The sequence below is a fragment of the Silene latifolia genome, chromosome 2 (genome assembly GCF_048544455.1).
Source record: "Silene latifolia isolate original U9 population chromosome 2, ASM4854445v1, whole genome shotgun sequence".
Classification (NCBI taxonomy): Eukaryota; Viridiplantae; Streptophyta; class Magnoliopsida; order Caryophyllales; family Caryophyllaceae; genus Silene; species Silene latifolia.
The window spans coordinates 76691758-76710301 of NC_133527.1; the positions used below are offsets into that span (position 1 = coordinate 76691758).

Genomic DNA, 18544 nt, shown 5'->3' on the forward strand with positions numbered 1-18544 from the left:
ATCAACGTTCATGCTCTCAGCTCTCGCATAAAAGGCGGTTCTCTTTGGCGGCATCTTGAAACTAAATAAGAAAAGGTAGATATAAACATACATACTATAACCCAAAACACGAAAACAGCCTGCACAGACCCCACTCGATCGAGTAACAAAACCCACTCAATCGAGTTGAGGCTACTAAATCGAGTGCCCCACATACTCGATCGAGTGCCACGACTCCAGACCCCAAACAAACCTTCTGATCTCTAACATACTCGACCGAGTTGACAGGCCACTCGATCGAGTGCCCCCTACTCGATCGAGTGCCCCTATGTACTCGATCGAGTACCCAAAAACACGATTGTGACCATAAAAACGTCAAACTATACACTCGATCGAGTTAAACCTAGTTGATCGAGCACCTCACCTACTCGATCGAGTGCCCCCCACTCGATCGAGTCATGCGGACTCGTATACACTACCCGCATGTTATCTCACTTACCCCAACATAATACGCAATCTTTATAAACTCGGCATTATAATTATTACTATGCATGCAAATCTACACAAGTTCTCATATGATCATAAAGCATTCTACTTCAAATTATCAAAATGCCACATTATAAACACCCAACATGCTTCTTCATTCAATTCACATATAAAACATATCTTTTCAACCTCTAACCATACTTTCAATTCTCCACTTCCAACATTCAACAATTCACAACACATACTTTTATATACACATACGAACCAAAAGATAACACATACGACCTTGACACATTCCCTCCATATGATCGGTTCAAAATTGCAGGGCGAGTTCGCGACTTCAGGACGTCTCCCAAGCCTTTGCATTAGCTCCTACAACTTTTACCCCGGGATCATTTTAATTTGACTCCATATGTTCATTAGGTTCATTAGTTACAGGTTTCAGGATCGTCGCTCTGATACCACTTTGTGACACCCCCATACTCCAAGTGCCTTACCAGGACCACTCAGGTAAAAAGATGTCACCATCTCGGTTTCCCGAGGCAATGATAATAAAAAGACAATAAAGAAACAACATTTAAATAGTATAAAGTTTAGTGAATACAATCATAAACCAACTATTAAATTACGGTTACAAGTTCTTAAACCAAATGTCTAACAACTAAACAAAATGTCTGGCAACTACTCAAACTACAGCGGAAGACTATCATCTTGTGGTGACACATCCCAGCTAGCCCATATGTCTCGACTCATACTTGCTCAATAACTGCTCACCATCCACGAATGGTTCCCCACAGTTTTTCAAAACAAAGACGGGGTCAGTACTAATCACACAATTATACAACTACAAAAAGACAGAAACCAACACAGCTCAATCGTCACATAACCCAAACTCCGTATTCAACTCCTCAACACTGACTACACACTAAAGTGTGTAGTCCTGCCAGAGTACCCATCGCAACAGGTAACTCCACTCCGCCAGTGGGGGACCGCAGCCGTTCTCACCTAAGCCCCGCTCATACCATAGAGCGATAAACCCAAATCCATTAATGTGCACATCCCTTCTATGGCGGGTTCCACAAAAGGAGAATAATGGGCGTGAAGCCACTCCCGCAAGTGACCCCACTCAGCCAGCGACGTACCCCGAAGAACATAGACAGATACGATTAATTACAACCATCAACAGTAACCAATTCCAACAACCGTCACAATACGAATATGATACTATACAACAATCACAACCAACAACCAACACATTATGTGACTAAGACTGAGTAGGAAACCCTACCTGGAATGCAACACACGCAGACGATCTCAACAACTGTATCAAAAAGCCTCTTCTACGAATCCTCCTCCTAACACATCATCACATAATCACTAACCATACAAAAACTAACACAAATCAACAAACCCCCAAATTAAGGTTTAAACAAACTTGACTAAATACTATAAAATTGGTACGTATATCTTACCCTCGATGCAAGGATCACAAGGATGCAAAGAACGATGAAATTCGAGCTCTCAAGCTCCGGGATTTGTCAATAACACGGATGAATGCGAAGAACGTAACTTGAATCTCTTTTCAATGTGATTAGGTTTGTAAAAAGTGTATTATGAAGATGACAGAAAGATTTTTATATTAATCCGTGTTATTAACAAAACCCGACAAAACATTACCCGAAAAACGAGCTACTCGATCGAGTAACTGTCGTACTCGATCGAGTACCCTACAGGCAGAATACTATTTTAAAAACCAAAACACCCTTACTCGATAGAGTAAGGCCCACTCGATAGAGTACCCAGAGACTCATAAAACCTTAGTATTGCACTAATAAAGGGAAATCGCAAAGGCAATTGCAGTTTTCGTCTCAGAAATTGGAAGCTGATTTGCAGTCGATCATCGAAGAGGAGGAAGAGCTTGCTGATCCTGAGGAGGAAGTTGTAGTTACTCGAGTGGTTACTCCGGTGGTTACTCCTATGGTAAGGATTACGAAAGATGATGTTGCTGGTGAGATATCTGTTTGGTCCACTAATGTTGTTTGTTACGTACTAGGTGCGAATCCACCAAGCTCTGTTTTGACTGGGTTTATACGGGGGGTATGGCAGGCTCAGGGGGTGGATAAAATCTCGTTTATGCCAAACGGTATCTTCCTCGTTAGGTTTAAAATAAAAGAACAGCAACAATTTTTGTTGGGGAATGGTCATCTGCTATTTGAGAATAAGCCTGTTATTATAAAAGAGTGGACACGTGAGATGAACCTGATTAAGCATAATGTGAAGAGAATACCAATTTGGATGAAAATTCATGGACTAGATGTGAAATATTGGGGAATGGGATGTCTTAAGAAATTATGTGAGGTGGTTGGTAAATTCATTTGTTGTGATGAAGCTACCCTTCATAACAATTTCTTAGGGTTTGCCCGTATCATGATTGAAGTTGATATTGGGCAAGCTTTCCCTGAAACAATTAATTTCCAGGATGAGAATGGTGAGACTCAGACTCTTAAGATTGTATATAATTGGCTCCCATTATCATGTACAGCATGCAAGGGTTTGGGTCATTTGGCTGAGAATTGCAGGAAGGTAGGAAATAAATTAGTGGTTAAGAAAGTTTAGAGACCCAAGGGGGTCCTGTGGCTAGGCAGCCAAAACCTGTTATTGAACCAGTGGCGCCTATACAAGCTCAGGAGAAGAGGACACAGAAGGAGGCTTCTCCTGATATTGCTTTAACTCCTCTAATGGTGACTAAAACACCCGTGGTTGAGAACTCTATCCCTAAAAGGTTTTTAACCAAATTGTTGAGGACTAAAACTGGTGTACGTAGATCTTTTGCCTCGGGGGGGGGGGGGGGTGTTTCTTTCGGGAGAATCTCTCTAATTCTTTGCATAAATCTAGGTTGGGACTGATTGAGCATTGCACTGTGGATAAAGGGCGGACTAGTAAGACCACCTCTGACAATGGGTAGTTATGGAGTATGGAACATCAGAGGTCTAAATAATCCTAATAAACAAAAAGAAATAAAAAAATTCCTTCATTATAATAAAGTGGGATTATTTGGCCTTTTAGAAACTAAGATTAAGAATAATAATTGGAATAAAGTTAGGTGCAATTTATGTGATGATTGGGCTATTTGTACCAATTCTAGTTTACATAAAGGTGGTAGAATATGGGTAATTTGGGATCCTCAACTGTTTGAGGTGGATATTTTGGATGTTTCTGTGCAATGTATCCATACTCTTGTTACTGATAAAGCTAGGAAAACTAAGTTTTTGTTTATTGTAGTGTATGGCCTGAACAAAGCTGCAGAAAGGGAGCCATTATGGAGTAGTTTGAGACATTTTATACTACTGTTAATGGCCCTTGGCTTGTTGGGGGTGATTTTAACACTGTCCTTGCTAGTAATGAAAGAATTGGGGGAGCTCCAATAACAAATGCTGAGATGAGACCACTTTTACAGGTGGTACAAGATTGTAAGTTGGCTGATTTAGGGGCTAGAGGAGCTTTCTTTACTTGGACGAATAAACATGAGGTTGAGACTAAGATTTATAGTATAATTGATAGAATGTTGGTTAATGATGAATGGACTATCAATTTTCCTACTAGTTATGTACATTTCTTACCTGAGGGGATGTTTGATCATTGTCCTGCTCTTGTAAAGCTTGAGGAGGAGGCTTATGGCAGGAGGGCCCCCTTCAAGTATTTTAACATGTGGTCTTTAGCTCCTGAGTATGATAGCATCATTAGAAATGATGCTATCATACTGAATAAGTAGTAAAGGAGTATGGAACATGTGGTCTTTAGCTCCGTCTCTAAATGAATGGGAATTGCGATTTGTTTGTAATTTAAATACGATCTCGTATCATCGATTTGTAATTAATTAATAGTTTTATTTATTTTATTAACTAATGTATAATAGGAATAGCTATGTAATTTAATTGTAATAATTATTCTTACCGGCGTTCCAAAAGACGGATTTATATCGAGACGGAGTCTATTTTTGGAAGGTGTTCCAAATCCCACAAGAAGGAGCCACTTTTGGAATGAAGAGGAAAGGGACCAAGGAGTTGGTTTCCGATCTGTAATAGTATAGTTTTTATTAACTAGGTGGCCATACTAGGATTAGTCATATGCTTGCTTGCTTTTATTTTTCCACGCATGCCAAAAACGCCATTCACATGCATTTTATTTTTCGCGTTTGTCAATTCACGTCATTTACATTCACCGACTTAGTTCACTTATAGGGAATTTATGACTAAATTGACAAGATCTCTCACATAACTAAAATTGAGATTAGCCTTACCAATTAGTAACACCTATGAATCCCTTGTTCATTAGAACCACGCTCGCCCAGGCGGGGTGTTCTCTTTTTACCTTGGGTAAGTAGGGTGGTAAACGGTTATCACGCGCCAAAGTTTGTTGGATTCAACGGGGAATAAGACGATCTTGTATTCCGGGGCTAGTAGATGGATTTAAGGAAATTCGTCAACCAAGAGTTCTAGAGGTAGAATTAGTCAACCGTTGACTTACCGAATTTACACGATTATGGGATGTTTCGCCCAAGCGATGCTCATTTTTGTTTAAAATTTGGGTCTTGGAGTCATTTATATAGTTTAGTGGGAGATCATTATATAAATGTTAAAACTTGTTAAACATGTTTTCACAAGTATTTTTAAGACAATGAATGTTAATTTTTCCTTATTTGTTGTAGCATTTTAATTCGCAATGGCAACTTCTTCAACTTCCATCGACTACTTCACTAGGCAAAGATTCATGGCTAAGGTCCGTAATGGATAAATGTATCTTAAAAGATGATGTTAGTAACTTTATTGAATGGGAATCCAACATCAAAAGTGTCGCGTTGTCCGACAACGTACTCACTTACTTGACCGATGCCCCTCCCATCGAGCCCGGTCCAAGGGCCTCGTCGGCGGTGCAGACCGCCTATGCTGACCATGTGAAGATGCCGAATGATATAAAAAACGTGTTAATATGTTCGATGTCCCCAAAGCTCAAGATTTCGTGCATTTTTTTAAATGCGTACGAGATATTCACTTGTATGACTACTATGTTTTCACAAACACCAAAAGTCCGTCAATACGATGCGGCGGCACGCTTCTTTAAAGCAAAGCTTGAGAGGGGCCAAAAGGTTGGTCCTCATGTGCTAAATATGGTCGAATATGTCGACATCCTAGAGCGTCTAGGGTGTAATATTCCTAAGACTCTTGTGGTGGATCGTATCCTCCACTCACTTTCCACCAAGTTTGCCCACTTTAGGGTAAACTACAATATGAATGGCATGGATAAGAGTTATCATGAAACTCATGCACTCCTCACCCAAGCGGAGAGGGATATGGAAGCTAGTGGGACTGAAAAAGGGGATGTTCTAACCATGAAGTTAAAGAACATGTCCCCCTTGGAGTTAAGAATGGAAAGGGGAAGGAAAAATCCCAATTCAAGAAATCGTCAAAGAAACAAGACAAGGGAAAAGGGAAAGCCTTTGAGAATGGCAAACCCAAGGCAAAAGGTGTCAAACTCTCCGAGGCCAAATGTTTCCATTTTAATGGGAAAGGGCATTATAAGAGGAGTTGTCCCAAATACTTGGAGGATCTCAAGGAAGGGCGTGTGACGCCTATTGGTATGATTTCCTCTCTCTATGTGATAGACGTTAGTTATGCTTGCACTTTCACTTGGGTACTTGATACTGGATGTGGCTCTCACCTTTTTAATAATTTGCAGGGTTTAAGGGACGTGCAAGCACAAGGAAAAGGTGATGTGGATCTCCGCATGGGCAATGGAGCTAGAGTAGTGGCCGTTTCCATGGGGACCTATGTGCTCAATTTAGCTAGTGGTCTATAGTTGTATTTAAATAAGTCTTATTTTATACCAACTTTAACCAAGAGCAGCATCTCCATTTCCGCATTTGACGCGGAAGGCTTTTGTTTTATGATTAAGGACAATAGATGTACTTTTTCGTTAAATGATTTGGTTTATGGCAAGGCCATTTCAATTGGAGGCATTTATGTTTTAAATGATGTTAATGACGTTTATCATGTTGAAACTAAAAAGCTCAAAATGGGAGATCCAAATGAATCCTACCTTTGGCATTGTCGTTTAGGTCATATAAACGAAAGACGCATTAAGAGACTTGCTTCATCAAAAGTGCTCAAACCATATGATTTCAAATCTTATGATATATGCGAGTCTTTCCTTTTAGGCAAGATGACTCGTGCACCTTTTGCGGGAAAAGGGACACGAGCTAGTGAGGTTTTGGCTCTCATACATACGGATGTGTGTGGACCATTAACCATCACCGCTAGAGGAGGTTTTTACTACTTCATTACTTTTACTGATGACTTGAGTAGATATGGGTATCTCTACTTAATGAAGAACAAAAGTGAAGCTTTTGACAAGTTCAAGGAGTTTCAGAATGAAGTAGAGTACCAATTAGATAAAAAGATTAAGACCCTATGATCCGATCGTGGTGGTGAATACCTAAATTCTGAATTTGATTTACACCTAAAAGATTGTGGTATAGTTTCACAATCGACTCCTCCTGGCACACCACAATTAAATTGTGTAGCTGAAAGGAGAAACCGAACTTTACAAGATATGGTTCGGTCTATAATGAGTCTTACCGAGCTTCCTGATTCGTTTTAGGGTTTTGCCCTCTTGTCTGCAATATTTTCTCTAAATCGAAGCTCGACTAAAGCGGCCGATAAGACTCCATATGAGATATGGACAAGGAAAGTCCCTCATTTGTCATTCATGCGTATTTGGGGTTGTGAAGCATACGTCAATATCAAGTCTGAAAATAAGCTTGCACCCAGGTCTGACAAATGTCTTTTTCTAGGATATCCAAGGGAAACACGTGGCTATTACTTCTACAATAAACACGAGAATAAAGTGTTTGTGGCTCGTGATGCTGTCTTCCTTGAAAAAGAGTTTATTTCTAGGAGACAGATTGGGAGAAAATTTGAACTTGACGAAGTTCGAGAGCCATAAACCGAGAATGAGGTAGAGCAGAACGTGGAGAATAGCATTCCCTCTTCCTCTGAAAGGGTAATTGATCCTAGAAAGTCAAGTAGGATTTCTAATCCACCTGACCGCTACCTTGGTAACATCGAAGAGGATGATGTTTTGTTACTTTTGGAAAGTGATGAACCCACTACCTACAAATCGGCCATGTCTAGTCCCGACTCCTCGCATTGGCTAGAAGCCATGCAGTCCGAAATCTATTCTATGTACGAGAACCAAGTATGGGACTTGGTGGTTTTACCTGAGGGAGTGCGACCCCTTCAGTGTAAATGGATGTATAAAATTAAGCTCGGCGTGGATAAACATATAGATGTTTACAAAGTTAGATTGGTGGCAAAAAGTTTCATCCAAGTTCATGGTTTACACTATGACGAAACCTTCGCTCCAGTCGATATACTTCGGTCCATTAGGATAATCTTATTGGTTGCCGCATTTCAAGATTATGAGATTGGGCAAATGGATGTCAAAACTGCCTTCTTGAATAGGATTCTAGAAGAGGAAGTGTACATGATACAACCTGAAGGTTTTGTGGATACATCTAACCCTAAGAAGGTGTTTAAGCTCAATAATTCCATCTATGGTCTTAAGCAAGCATCTCGGAGTTGGAATCATCGCTTTGATCATGTTATTAAACAATATGGTTTTACTCAAAGTGTGGAAGAACCGTGTTTATACATGAAGTTTAGTGGGATTAAGGTTGCATTCCTTGTCCTATATGTGGATGACATATTGCTCATCAGGAATGATGTTCCATCGCTCACTTCCATAAAGGAGTGGCTAGGGAAAACCTTCCAGATGAAGGACTTGGGAGAGGCACAACGAATCTTAGGTATCCGGATCTATAGGGATAGGTCCAAAAGGATACTAGCATTGAGTCAAGAAGCTTATATTGACAAAGTTCTTGACCGGTTCAATATGAAAGACTCCAAGAGAGGATTTCTACCTATGGGCCAAAGGATTACTTTGAGCAAGTCACAGTATCCCTCTACCCCTAAGGAGATTGAACACATGATGACTGTCCTTATGCTTCTGTTGTTGGGTCTATCATGTATGTTATGATTTGCACTCGTCCCGACGTTGCGTATGCCTTGAGCATGACAAGTCGTTATAAAGCCAAGCCTGGTGAGAGTCACTAGACAGCCGTAAAGAACATCCTTAACTACTTGAGAAGGACTAAGGATTCGTTCTTAGTGTTTTGAGGAGAAACTGAGTTGCGTGTAAGAGGTTACACGGACGCAAGTTTCCAAACCGATCGGGATGATATGAAATCTCAATCCGGCTATGTCTTTATGCTAAATGGAAGAGCTTTTTGCTGGAACAGCTTCAAACAAAGCGTTATCGCGGATTCTACAGCAGAGGCTGAATACCTTGCAACGTCTGAGGCTGCAAAGGAAGCTGTTTGGATTAGGCAATTCACGGAGGGATTAAGAGTAGTCCATTCCGCCAAAGATCCAATCACTCTATATTGTGATAACAATTGAGCTATTTTTCAAGCCAAAGAGCCGAAGTCTAGTAATAAATCTAGACACATTGAGAGGAAATACCATGCAATTAGAGATTATGTGGAAAGGATGGAAATTGACATTTGTAAGGTTGGGACAGATGATAATATTTTTTTTGTTTTTGGTAAAATGTGAGATGTATATTATATATCATAAAGAATAATAATTACAAACATATTGGACTCAAGGTTATAGGTTCAAAACTCACTAGGAGCAAACCTTACATATCAGTTTCTAGACTCAAAAGCCAATTCTTCTCAGCACTAGACATGTGATCATCACGTTTATATTTGATTCTATGCTTCACATTATCCTTAATCAGTTGCACAACCCTGTTTGGATTAGTAAGGATTGCATTCAGCCTCGCATTATTTCTCTGTGTCCATATATGGTAATAACTAGCAGCCAACACAAGAGCATATACATTCTTCTGCACTTTTGATCCTGCAGAACTCACACCCCCTGCTGATGGGATTTGCAATCTACTCCCATTATTCCTTATAAGCCATGAGATCAAAGAATTTTTAGGTATGTTCTAACTGCACCACACAGTCTCATACCAGACAGGTTTGACTTGGTGAGGTCTCAGCCAGGCATATCCCCTACTAATAGTATATCCCCTAGTATCAGGAATCCATTTTCCATCAGAGTAAGTAGTTTTAATGATTTCCTTAACTTTATAAATATTCTTCAAAGTCCAAGTAACATCTGCAGCTGGTTTATAGTCATGCATTTATCAAAGGCTAAGCATGATGGTCATGTCGTCGCAATGGGATAGAGACGAATACCAGATTTTCTTTAGATTATGGATATGTAATAATTGGATAGTGTATCGCTTATTATATATATGATAATCACATTCATTGTTTTTGCATTCATTTATGAATCTTTTATTTAGTGTGACTAAATTTTTTAATACCTTGTTTATCTGAATAAGTTGTGGAGACAATGTTGAACATTATTCAAGTGAATAAGATGAACATTGTATTTTTTCCCTAGTCACTTACTGAGGTGACGTCTCAGAGTGACTAGATTTTAAGTCGGTTGATGGTTCTTCAACACCATGAGGTCATACGTGATGACTAGTCGATTACATAGGCAGAGTGTGTGACACTTTCCCGGACAGTGACCATTTTGAGAGTCCCTAAGTTCTATTATAGATGCCTGGTCATGGCAGGGATCTCTAAGATGTTCCTATGAGTCGATTATTTTGACTGGAGACTATTATCCAAGTCAGTGCAGTTTCTGAGTGACTTTGGTTTTTGTCCTGGGTCGTATCGTGAAAGGAGGCTAGAGGGCATCTTCTGAGTCATGATGATCTGTATTGAGAAAAGATAGATAGGGCATACATGAATTGTCCACCCACGTTGGGTAATTATATCTCAAGGCCACTCGAGGAGTTGTGACTATAAATGCGTGGCCACGCTCGGAAGTAATCTGTGGTAGATTTTTTCGGTCTTGTAGTCACACTCCCGATCGAGAAAACCACTCGCGATATGTTCATGTGCAAGTGCGACCTGAAAGACACCTTGCATTGAGTGCGAGATTAAAACAGACAAGAGAATTGGTAGCGCACACCTTGTGTCGGACAAGTGGGAGATTGTTGGAGTTAGTGTCCTCCACAATAGTGCATTTACATAATAAATCTCATTAAAGGAATATCACCAGGATATTTATTATTTGATCCTCGTCAGTTGATTAATGAAAATCAATAACGGTTGGCTGAGTAGAGTTTGACGTTATTGTCGTGAGACGGCGGTGATCAACTGGCCCTTTTCGGTCACATCTATTGGAACGAACCTCAATTGATAACTAATTAATTGTATGAGATACAATTTATTTAGTCCCTTGATTTATAGACTAAAAGGTTAGTCGATTATTTTTAGTTGCGAACTCGTGGCGCGGCAGTTATTATTTAATTATGCGATAATTAAATAATAAATTTTATGAGATGGGTTTTAGTTAATTAGTTGTTAATTCACTAAAATTGTACTAATTAATTTATGTGATTAATATTAGTACGTAAATAATATGTGTAGCGGTATACGTATATTTACGGAGTGTTTTGAACAAAATTAATCGGGAAGTATTTAAACATGAAACGATGTTTAAAGTAAAATTACACGTTTTTGTGCGACAAATATAAGAACCGATATGGACTCGTAAATGGACATTGGACCATGTGAAATAGAGTATAGTGGATGATTACAAACATAATAATTTCACTTTACTTTATATTCTTCCATAAGTTATCTTTTGTTCTTATGCATGTCATAAAGGATTGGACAAAAATTAAGAAAATCCCCTCCTACACTCTACCCTCTCCCTACCGGTTTTCCCCCTCCTATTAGACCATTTTTTGTTCATTTTTTCACATGCTTGCTCACTTGTATTTTGCAAGTGAATAAAAATTGTCTATCTCTCTAAAATAATTATACATCACTTACTAAGTTTTCTTTAGTAATATTCACATATAATCAAGGGTATATCTTATCAAATATCTAGTTAATATTTATAGGATATTGGGTATTTGTTCTTCGGTACACATTGTTAGGAGATATTCTCTTTGAAGATTTGGTAAGGACGATCATCCTTTGTTTTTAAGCTCAGGAACAAACTAGATAGGTGATCTAGTTTGTACCCATTTTTACCATAAAAATCAATGTAAGGAAATTGTTTTTCCTTAATCTTCATTATTTTGCTTTTATATTAGCATGCATGTTACATAGATTACTAAAACAACATTTTATGAGATAACTTGTTTTTAATTAGAGAGTCTAATTTAGATCTGTGATCTTTCACTCTCCACCATGCAACAAATATAGAATCATCAATGGATAAAAGGGATTCAAAGTGTATTAGTTTTATGATAGTTGTTTGCTTTTGGGTTTATTTTCCCCTTCATTTTTATTGCATTTGATGATTAAGAACATTTCATGCCATTTTTGCTGTTTGACTTTTTGATACTTGACAATTTCAATTTTGCATTTTTGAACATTTTTCAAAGTAACCCCATTTGTAGCAAGGGTACTTCTATTAAAGCATATGAGTCTAATTTTGCACCTCATTTCATTGATGCAATTTTTAAACATTTGATTTTGATTTGGTACTTGAACTCAATTTGATGTTTTTGTGCCCATTCCCTTTTTGTTGACAAAATGAGGATAGAAGTGCAAGGACGGTTGCATGGCATCAAGGGTCACTTTGAAATAAACGGTAGCCAAGGAGTTATCACACCACAAGGCACTCTTGACTAGGCCTTAGACCATGGGACAAAAGATATTAGTATGACACATCCTAGGATGTGTTGAGAGTATTCTAGTAAATAAAGTCTAAAGGAGAAAAATTATCTACAAGGGCTTTATATACACTTGTCAAGCTTCCCAAATAGGCATTTTCACAAAACTTTCTACCATGCAAACTACAAGCCATGATGCAACTAACATATATACAACTCTAATGCATATGCTTCTATCAACTAAAATGCCATATAATGTAGATGTAACTCCAAACAACACGTAGATACACAAACCGCAACAACAAAATACACCACATCCTCCTTGACATGTAAGCCGACCCTCCTCATATGAATAATAAAAAGAAATGGAAGGGAAATAGGGATTAGAGCGATCATACCAAGCGGTCTTCACATTCCCTTGCTAATGCCTCAAATGAAGTGTCATATCTATGTGAGAAGATAATAAAAACACAAGTATATACAATTTTACACTTCTAAATTAAGGGACATGTTTTTGGTTTTTGAAATTTTCAAATTTTTATGGGTTTTGTTTTTATGAAATTAAAAAACATATTTTTGGGTTTTTTTTGAAAATTTTCAAATTTTAATGTATTTTGAAAATATAAATTCCCATCCCCCACTTTATTTTGGACATTGGCATCAATGTACATGTAGGAGTAGGAATGGAAAATAAAAACATATTTTGGATTTTTGAATTGAAGTACAAATGCAATGATATAATATGAATGAATGCATGCTCTAACTAAATGTAATTCTATATAACATATATAACATATGAATGCAATCTAAACTATGCTAGATGATGCATGTTCTCTATTAAGCTATGGTCACCTATGATCAAACCTCCCTAACCGATTTAAGCACTACTTATAGTATAGGAGAAATGAGGTTTGGTCATTAGTGACTATGCATGAATGCAAATTTAACTATATGCATTAACTATATGAGACATGTGAGATATATTACAATGCAAGCTATATTCTATATGAACTAATGCAAATGCAATATGGAATATAATACAAATACAAGCCTAAACTATATGATTAACTATAATGTATGTCACTTCATGGTATAACCTCACCAAACCGATTAAACACCATTGCTAATGTAGGAAGAAAGGGCTTTAATCATGAGGTAACTACATAAATGCAACTATACATGAGAGATAGGGAAAGAAAGGGTTCTTACAATCATGATCTCAATGGTTTGTATATTGTAGAAGATGAAGATGGTAGATAGGATACATATATAGCCATGTCACGAGCCAAATGAGAGAAAATGTGAGTTTCAGGGTCAACTCGGGCGGGCTGGACTTAGCTCGCCCTGATTCTGCTTCAGCTTTAGAATTTTAGCATCAACCCAATCGAGTCCATAACAACCCGCTCGAGTCAAAGCTCGACCCGCTCGAGTCGATTCTGACCCGCTCGAGTTGAGGCTTGGGACGCCCGTTTTCACAGGAATTCGCTCGTGTTCTCGTGCAGAGACCTTTTTCTTTCTTTCTTCACGTCTTAACTAGCACGGGTTCACCTCAATCCCCACGGGTTATGCATGATTTTGGCCCCAAGCTTGAATCCTCCATTTTCTTCATTTCTTTGCATTTCCTATCTTCTCATTTCATCATCTTCGTTCAAGATGCTCAATCAAAATATGAGATCCCTCCTTTTCATCTCTCATGCGATAAATGCATGCAAGATTACACTAAATGCAACTATATTATAACTGGTGGCTTGAGATAGGACTCCACCAAACTTAAGTCAAATGGCAAATTTCATTATCCATGGAGCTTAATGCTCTTAGTGAACGATCAAAGGTTTTTGAATAGGCCTCAAATAAGCACAAGTAGGAACTTGGCCACTTCAAAATAGAATAGAGCAGATCCTCCACAAGGGGCTTCTTATGGAAATTTCTCCCCTTCACTTTGGCTATTTTATCATAGCCTTTTTGGCTCTCCAAACTAGCAAGCTTATAATTCTTGTCGTCGGAAGGCTTCCATTCTCTCCTGTCTCCCTCAAATATGGTGGTGATGATAGAATTTGGATTTATCAATTCTTCAAGAATAGAAGGAGAATTCTCATAGCATTGATGACGAGATAGCTTAGGAATTGAGATTGCGGGTGCCAAGTCTCCACAATTAAGCTCATTCGTAACTTTGTTCTTGAGCTTTTCCACCAAGTACCATTTATGTGTGATGTGACTCATATTTGAGCATATTTAGTCCCCGAATTAGCCTCGTTTCTATGCTTTTTAGTGCATAATTAGGTCATTTACTACCTTTATTTTCCCGTTGTGCATATTCTTTGAGGTTTTGATCCCTTGGTTGGAAAGGAGTGTAAACCTTTCATTTTCATGCCAAAATGGAGCTAAATTGATCAAATTCAATGACCAAGCATCAAAGGGAAGACAATACTAGAAGGCCTATGTAGGAAATAAAGTAGATTGGGCAATGAGGAAAGGATCCTTGCATCTCCAACAAGATCCCCGAGGATTGTTGAGGAAAGAAAAGAAGAGAAGTGACTGACCTGTGATCCGAGCGTCTCCCTGCCCAGGACGAGCGTCTCCTTGCTACAATCCGAGCGTCCCGATGCCAAGACGCTCGTCTTGAGGCCAAATGATCCGAGCGTCTCTCCCATAATCCGCTCGGATCCCCATGCAGAACCAACCGTCCCTGCTGCCTAGACGCTCGGGACGAGCAAATTCTTTAGAGATTACCAAAACGGAGATGAGCATCTCCTTGGAGAGGAGAACTTCCTCAACTTTTCTTAATGGTCTTAATAGTCATTTAAGCCCTTAGTAACCCTAATCTTTGTACCTAATCTCTAGTATAAATACCCCATTGTACTACCTAGATTAGCATGTCATCTTAATAGGATCTTAATCTTATCTTAATCAAGTCTTAATACTCTTTTAATCTTGTAATTAATTCTCAATTTAGCATTAATACAAATATCATTTCTTAATCTTTCCTTAATTTCTCTGTTGTTCATCATTTATTTTGGGTAATTAGAAGATTATTTGGGTTTATTTGGAGGATTGACAACCTTCCATCAATCATCAAGTACTTATATTATTCTTTGCTTTATTATTTGGATCATCTTTATAGGTATAATTCTCTCTTAATACTTTTTAATTATTGTTAATCATCTTCATTTGTTCATCATGTTTTGCCTTGCTAGTATGATTGACAACCTTGTTAGCATGTTAAACTTGATAATGAGTGAGTAGTTACCTTAACTAGGGTTAATGGGGAATTAGGGGAAACCAACATGGGGATTGATTCATGATTAATCTAATATGTTTTCATAATTAATTTGCTTGCTTGTTATGATTCCAACTTATGCACATGTTATGTTTCATGAAATGCGAGCCTATGAATCCTTCCATTTTTTACCCATCACTTACCTCTTCAATGATACTTGAAAGACATAAACCAACTCGAGTATAATTAGACCATGCATATAGTTGGATAGGGAGGATTAAGTCGACTTGTAGGTGTTGTACAATCTAATCGATTCGGCTCCGAGACCCAAACCTTCCTAGGGATTGTAAGATATACACTAACTCGATCCCATCATAACAATAAGTGCTTGCAACTAGTAGGAAACATGTTTGTTTGATCAAATCCCATGAATCCCCTATAAACCCATGACACCCTAGTGCTTTTAATCAATTGTTTACATCTCGTTTTAATCATATTGCTTGCTTTCATTACCTTATTTACATTGTTATTTAGTTTAGGTGATCTCATACCTCAACCCAATTTGTGACACCCTTAGACACAACCATTTACAATCGAAAATCCTACATCAATACCCGTCCCTTGGGATCCGACCTTTACTTACCTATTTACTAAAAGTAGAGTAGTTTGTGAAGTTATAAATATTGTTTTGGTCTAGGTAACTCTTAACGACAAATAACCAAAATCCATACACTGACCAAAAATGGCGCCATTGTCGGGGACAGTGTTAACTTGATTTGATTTTGTTTGATTGTTTTTAGTTGTGTCTTTCTTTACCTTGGGGAAGTCAAACTCCTCAAGGTTTGTTCTAATTATTTTCAAGTTGTTTGATATTTTGCATGTCTAGGAGATCACAAGATAACTTGTTACCCATTGATCTTGAAATTGAAAGAACTTTAACCAGCAATAGAAGACTTGCTAGAAACACTTTGAGAGGTATTGGTGAGATTGTGGACATTCAACCAAATAACATTGAGTTCATCAACCCTTTTGCAAGATAAGGAGAGGATAACCCAACACATGACCAACCACAAAATCAACCCACAATACCTAAATTTTTATCACATTCCGTACCAACCAAGGAGAACCTACCAAATGGTAATCCCACCCCACAACACTTAACCGGTAATTTCATTGCAAAATCCGCATTTATACAATTAGGTTAGAGAAGTCAATTTGGGGAGATGCCTAGTGAAGACCCTCATTCTCATATGGAGACTTTTTGTGACTATTGTGATGCGATTTCTCAAACCGGAGTGACTCAAGACCAAATGCGATGGGTCTTATTTCCGTTTTCTTTTATGGGTACCGCGAAACAATGGTTGAAGAGCCTAGACAAGGCTACTCTTGGTATTGACTCCTGGAAGAAATTGGCACTTGATTTCTACAAGAAATTCTATCCTCTGGAGAAGACTAATATGTTGAGAGCCCAAATCACCAGGTTCAAACAAAGGGATGAGGAATATTTGTATGAAGCATGGGAGAGATTCAAGGATACTTGCCGATCTTGTCCACATCATGGACTTAGCGAGTGGTTCCTTGTACAAATTTTTTGGAATGGTCTATATGAAGAATCTCGAAACATTCTCAATATGGGATCAAATGGTATGTTTACCGAAGGTGATGATAATCAAACATGGAACAAGATTGAGGAAATGACGGTCCATAACTCACAATATAGTAGACCTTAGAAGGCTACTAGAGAAGGAAAGCATGAAGTGGACTCTATTACTCAATTGGTGCTCAACTTAGTGCTCATATTGATACCATTAATTTGGAGTTTGAGAAGGCTATAGCTAAACTTGAAGAGGCCTCCAAATCACCTAAGCAACATGTTAATGCCATGGTGGCAACTTCATCAATTCCAAGTGGAGTATGTGAGAGTTGTGGAACTTTGGGACATGACCAAAGTGAATGTAGGGGAATAATGCGTGTTTTTTATATAAGGTTTTCACATCATTTTTACACGCATTTCTGTACTATTTTACGTGGCATTTCGCTACAAATACCCCCACATAGTCTACTTTGGTTTGTCTTGTGTAAATTGCAGGTATAGATCAAAGAGAAGATAAATAGAGCCTAAACTCATCCCATTGGCATGCATTTATGGAGAACAAGGTGCCGGAGCTTGGAATATATCACTTTGAAGACGAGCGAGCTGAGTTCGGAACGTGTCATAGAGCCTAACATGCCAAAATAGCTCGATCGACCACTTATCTAGTCGATCGAATTCTTTATACCATGAAGATCACTCGATCGAGTTGTTTATCTACTCGATCGAGCAGGCCACAATAAGGAGTTACTCGATCGAGTAGTATTTCTACTCGATCGAAGGGAATTTTGCTTAGTTTACTCGATCGAGTGGTTTTATTCCACTCGATCGAGTGGTTTGCCTTGTATTGGTATTTTTCCGCCTATTTTCGTATGGGCTTTTGTAATTAGGCTTTGGATTAGGTTAGAGGGGGATATTTTCGGGTGCTACTAAAAGGAGTAGACTGCGTAACTCTTGCACAGGGACTTCTCCTAGATCTTACTCACTGCTTCTCTCTTCTTTAATCTTTGCTACTCAGATTCGGATTGTGTAATCGGTATTATTTTCCCTTTTTAATTTCTTAATCATAATTGCTATTTCTCTATTTGCTTTCATTATTGTTTAATTTGGTCCCTTTGCTTTCATTATTATCATGTTTAATTCTCATTATCTATATATTATTGTTGTTGATTCGATAGTAATGTGTAGCTAATTCCCTTTTGCTAAGGCTAGGGGATCCATGAATATGAAGGAAGAGTAATTGAATTATTAGGTTAATGCTTGTGTAGTCTTTGATGTTAATCGCTTCTATAATTGTATCTGTCTAATTGAGTCGACGCAATTAGGTATTTATTCGTAATAAACCATGACCTGGGCCGGAAGGTTGGAAAGGGTGAGATTCGTAGCAAACATTAGGGCACCGTAGTGAGGGTGGAAGTTAACTATTTGTGCTTTAGGGTGAATTGAAACCGGAAGGAGATATTCACTGCCCCTTTGACCATACTTGCATTGACCTG

At 38.3% G+C, this 18544-nt stretch overlaps 1 non-coding gene across 1 annotated transcript; it reads right to left on the reverse strand.

Annotated features, from left to right (window-relative positions):
• Positions 1–16914: 16914 nt before the first annotated feature.
• Positions 16915–17021, reverse strand: LOC141644769 (small nucleolar RNA R71). The gene has a single exon (XR_012544377.1). It is a non-coding gene; the product is annotated as a small nucleolar RNA R71 (small nucleolar RNA).
• Between the last annotated feature and the right edge of the window lie 1523 nt (positions 17022–18544).